This window comes from Diuraphis noxia, unplaced genomic scaffold (genome assembly GCF_037042655.1).
Source record: "Diuraphis noxia isolate RWA-SAM2 unplaced genomic scaffold, SU_Dnox_SAM2 contig0003, whole genome shotgun sequence".
Classification (NCBI taxonomy): domain Eukaryota; kingdom Metazoa; phylum Arthropoda; class Insecta; order Hemiptera; family Aphididae; genus Diuraphis; species Diuraphis noxia.
In genome coordinates this window covers 52,075,361-52,081,396 of record NW_028301713.1, presented here as the reverse complement: position 1 = coordinate 52,081,396, position 6,036 = coordinate 52,075,361, and positions in this window count along the sequence as shown.

The following is a 6,036-nucleotide window of genomic DNA, read 5'->3' as shown; positions in this document are numbered from 1 at the left end:
AAAAAAGAAAACAGACAAAAAACAAAATGAGTAAATGCGACAATACTATGTTTATATTAAAATTTCAAAAAGTTTAAAAACTATGAAATTATTATTCTATACCACGTTAAATTTTATTAGTTTAAGACGTTTGAGTATTTAAGTATCGGATATATCAAGTAATAAAATGTGACCTAGTATGGCTTTGTGTTTGGCCTCGGTCACTAACGTGTTCTGAGATCAAGCATCATCTAGTTTATATATAAATGTATTCTAACCAATGGCTGCATCTGAAGTCCATCCAAAAAACCTTTTTTCATACCAATTTCCACCCCAGTTAAAAAAAAAGTATATTCTAATTCCATCCGTAATATAATATTCATAATTCGTAATATTATTTATAAATGTTGTTTTAAAATGCATAAACAAATATAGGTATGTATTTATAATGTATAAGTACATTTTAATAATTTAATCATAATTACTAATTTATATACAAAAATAAAAAATTCAGTAAATACTTAATAGCCAAAGTCAAACTGTCATATTAATAGTAAAAATAAATTTGTTCAAATTTGTAATTAGATTGAATTTATAGGATATGTTTTTACAAATTCAAATCGTGAATTATAATATTATAGTTTTTCTTTAATAAAATCTTCTTTAACTAATTATAGGTTTCTTTCATTTTATAGTACTTCCTAATTTGATGTAGGAATCTTGTTGAATATATTTTAAAGCTACTATAAACTGATAAATATTAGGGTGGGCATGATAAAACATTTTATTAAATTTAGAATGAAATGATTCACAGTTATTTATGGTATGTAAAGTTCAATATGAAAATTCAGCCCATATACGAGGTAAAAAAATAGATTCAGGTTAAATATAATTATTAACTAACACTAAGTAATCCGAAAATAAATCTTATTAATTCTAAATCCTAATAAAAATAAATTTTTCATCAATTGGTTTGATTCCCATCAGATCAAAAGCAAAAATTTCACCTACTTCATCTGATAAGAAAACTGGCAATGCAAAAAAAAAATACTAGTGGAATATAATTGTTTCTTTCTTAAAATCCATGAATAGTACTAATATTAGACATTATGTGAATTGTTTTGGGCAACTTTTAAAGGTTTTTTTTTTTTTTTTTTTGTAAGGAGATCCCGCGGCAACATAGGCCATTGGGTGTGGGGTGGTACGGTAGGGGTTATTTTTGTATGTTTGTTTGTAGGTTTTTAAGTGGGTAGGGTTGTAACACGTGTTTGTGTTTGTGTGGCAAGGATATGTTGCTAAAAATCCCGGGTGGTCACCCATCCGGGAGCTAGCAACTGCGGCTCAGTGCGTTTCCACAGATTGAGCGTACGACCGCGCCTCACCAAGCCACTTAAAGGTTCTAAAAACATATTAATATAATACTAATTTTCCTTAAATGAGATAAATTTGTATCGCAAGTAAACATTATGATGTGTGTAATTTAATCAAAGTTTATTTGGTTATTTGGTTCAATAACTGAAATCAGATTATCTTTATTTCTAAATTATATATTAATTCAATTCAACTGTCGATCTTGTTTTTACCTATAAATAAAAAACAATGCAATACAATATAAAACGACTTACAAAATATAAATTTTATAATAGCTAAGGAAAAATGTTAAATGGACTGAACTAATTGAAAATATCTGACACTAGACAGAATTATTATTTTATCCATTAAAGAAAGCCGGTACGAAACTAGTATATCTTTAATTTCAATTTTTTACGCTTGGGACGAAACTCGTTCACTTGTCATTATCCATCAGTGTTCATTCAACTGCAGTGCTACGATACGGTCGTCAGTGAGATAATATTTGTATCATTTATCGTGTTTCAAATCGCGCTTTAATAATCATATATATAGGTCTTTTTGAATCATATTCATATTTTGTATATTACGAGTAAAGGGAGATTTCGTTTACTATGCAAATGACACGGCCTTTATTATAATAACAGGTGTGATACTTAGCGTTATGTTTTTAACAAAATCTAGGATGATTTAGAATATATAAGATTATTTTTATTTTCTTCAAAATAATAGTTGATTCATACATTTAGAAAAAACTATTATATCAGACTACTTGATTAAGAGCTAAGGGGACGTAACACTGTCATTTGTTATATTCTTCTTACAAGTGCGTAACATACACCAAGTGTACGCTTAGTAGACCACTTGTAAATTCGTAAAAATTAGAGTGAATCCGATCTACTATATGAAACATGATGGTAAGAACATAATCTGTGTTTGTTATGTGGATTTTTTGTTTAGTTGTTCAGTTTTTAAGTGAGTTATGAACTTCTTTAATTTATGCTATTTTATATACGCAAAACTTACTAAAAAAATTATACCATCGTTAAAAACTCACAACGAACACAGATAATATTCTTGCCATCATACTTCACTATAGGTAGATTCACTCTAGTTTTTAAACTAACTAAGCTACACGTGATCAGCTAATCGTAAATTTCAACATTTGCCATGTTACACACGTCTTGTAAGACGTAGACATCAAATGTCACACTGTGCGAATGTTTGGTTGCAGCTATGCAACGCCTTCTGTAGTAAATTGATAAAATGTATTATTATTCAGTAAAAATATTGAAGGCAGCCTACAAAAATGCACGACAACAATAATTTGTAGTATTATATATTATTTAAGATATTATTATATTATATAATTATACCTATAAAATAAATTCAACATCGACAAGCATTAAACAAATTATATACTAATCGTGATTGTCTCAGTATAGTTTATATAATTTAAAATGTATGATAAAAAGTCATAATATTCGAATAATCATGAAATTTTTTTAAAACATGTATCATAAATTGAAAATATATTTTTATTTTTTGTTTTTGAACTTGCATTGCACTTCTTCCACAAGTCACAACATCAATGATTTTTGAAGAACGTCGTTTTTTTATATGTTCTTGGAGTTAAACTATAATAATATTGCTTTCATAATCTTGCGTCATCAAATTCCAAATTTATCACAGCAAATAAATTGAGTGGGCGACTGGTGGCCACAATTATAATTTACTGACCAGTCTCCATTTATAATTTTAATGAAGTTATCGTCATTGTCACGCCATCGCCACTTAACTGTAGGAATTCTATTTCTTTTGGCTTGTGTTTAGTCTTTAGATTTTTAAACGTTATAAAAGCAACAAATCATGAATAGCATAGTTTAGTATGTACCTCCTGTACCTTTATAATAAATTCTATATACAATTGCATAGGTAAATAACATGGTATGATCCATAAAGTCCATATTTAGTTCAAGTTTGCGTTACACGTTACTAGCTTACCCAGATCATATATAGTCATTAAATATATATACGCTATGTAACCAATCCCAAATGATCCAGTGGCGTACACATTGGGTAAGGGAAGGACTACGGGCTGAAGTCCCCTCATTTGCTTGTATTATACTATTATTATTACATCAAAATAATAATTATTCATCAAGTTTCAACTGTCATCCACTAGTAAGTAAACCAGATTAGCTATAACTAATAACTAATAATATATACGATATACCTATAGGTATAGGTTGAATTAAATTTAAAAAATTGTATTTGCATAACGACTTTCCTAAAATGATCAATAATTTTTTGGTAAAAGTTTGAACTACTTGTATGAAAGACATTGTATTAAGTTATCAAGCCTTAGCCTTGTAATTTTTATTATCAATACTTTTATAATTACTAATTAATTGTGAATTTGCGATTATGATAAAATGTGAACTAAAATTCTCATAAAAAATGGCATGCCTATGTATCATTAATGACTTATGAAAAATCTTTAGTTACATTTTTAAGCTTTTAGACCGTATAAATAATTTTTTTATTGACATTAAAAAAAAAAAACGACTAAAATTGATCTAAACAATTCAAACGAATACCGTCTGAATAAATCTGAATTGCTGAAAACAGTACCTAATTGCGAAGAGGGCCAATTTTCACATAATATTGGAGGAGAGAGCTGGGTCGTAAAGCTGCGTATTGATCATGATCATAACCGTATGTCAACAGATTAAATGTAAAAAGAAAAACGATTTAATTTGTGATATAATGTCCGTATAATTTTTACCGTCTCGGCGATTAAATTGGATTCGGTTGCCCAAGCACCCCTGGACACGCTGCTGTTCCGTAACGGACGATTACTGCATGCGATCCTGGTGGCGGACGGTGCAAATAAATGCCGTACTGCCGAAACGTTTGCCGTACGCCGACGCGTTGGATACGCCGACGCGTTGGATACGCCGAATCGTCGGCGCGCACCAGGGCTGCATGTGCAAGCACGGTACCGCGTACAAAGCCAACCGTCATCGGTACTGATATTATGTTCGTATAATAATATTATAGGTATAACACACAGTTTTCTGTGTCGGAAATCGGAATCATAACAAATATCGTAGTCGAACCTCCGGCGGACGATCAGACTCGGTGCATGCACTCCTGGTCGTCGTGTCACGTATTATTCAAGAATAACATCCCATGGACATCCATTAGACATCACTAGGGCTCGAATTTATATGTAAATACATATTTTTACTGTGACTTGATAAATTAATTTAGACAAGTGATCAATTTTAACTATATTTTATTTTACATATTTTTACATATTTTGCCATAAGTACATGTTTTTACATATTTCTCAATAATTCCATTTTTCCTACATATTTCGACAATTTGTTCATTTACGATTTATTATTGATTAATACAGACTTGCCCATGTTTCCAAAAGTACAAAATAGTAACAAAATAATACCAATTTTTAAACTTAATCTAATCTACTGTCGATTTATGTTTGATATTTATGACCTCATAAAGATAACGATTTAATAAAACGTGTTTGCGTTTGAAGTACTGACAGTTGACAGTGTACATTAACGAACGGACCGTGTTTTAGTTTTGTGGATTTAATCTGTGTATTAAACAACGTCTTAATTTACGTGTAACCAATAATGCTGAAAATACGGTCATCTAAAACTTGCGAAGCAAAAAAATAAACCAAAACTTACAACAAATCAAAAATGTTGTTGCCGAACTCGATGCGACTACTTCAATGTATATTGAAAAAGCTGAAATTCTTTTAGAAAATAATTAATTAATAAACATTTCTGTTAATTATTATTTTTTGGTTGATGTCATTACGAAATTAGAAACTCGAGACTTAACTTTAGTAGAAAGTTTAAATGTAGTAGAAGAAGTGGTAAAAAGACTTGAAAAAGTTAAAGGACCAATTATTGGCGATATCGTAAACGCTAAAGTTAAAAATGTACCTACTACAAAAAAATTCTGGTCTAGCAAAAATGAAAGCTACCTATTAAAAGTATTCTGACTGGTATTTCGTCTGAAGCTTCATTGGATGTAGAACTTTCTCCTTCAGACATAGTCAACATGCAATATTGTCCTATAACATCAGTCGAAGTTGAGAGATCTTTCAGTCGATTTAAATCAATTTTACGACATAATCGTAGATCTTTCGAATTCGAAAATTTAAAAATGCATGTGATTATTAATTGTAACCAAGATAATTAGATAGTTATATAAATATTTTTTTTTTTCTATTACATTTCATTCTTTTATTAATTATTATAATTATTTTTTTTTTTTTTGATAATACGCATATTATAAATTTTTTAGCACATATTTATGTACATATTTTTGTTGTATAAATACATACTTTTGGTTAAATAAATACATATAAATCCGAGCCCTATTGATAATATATGTAAATGTTGTAAATGTATTACAATAATTTAGAATTTAGATAATTATTTTCTACAAATAAAAAATAAAATGTGGGATGTATTTTGTTGGCTTGCCTACGTACAATGAAGTATTAAAATTACTTACACTGTAAAAACGACACATTATAAATTATAACACAACATCATAATATTTATAATATTATTGAATACTTATATATCAAAGTACGCAAAGATATTATATGACCTTTATTTTTTTGTATTATACATGTGATATACATATAATATATTATCT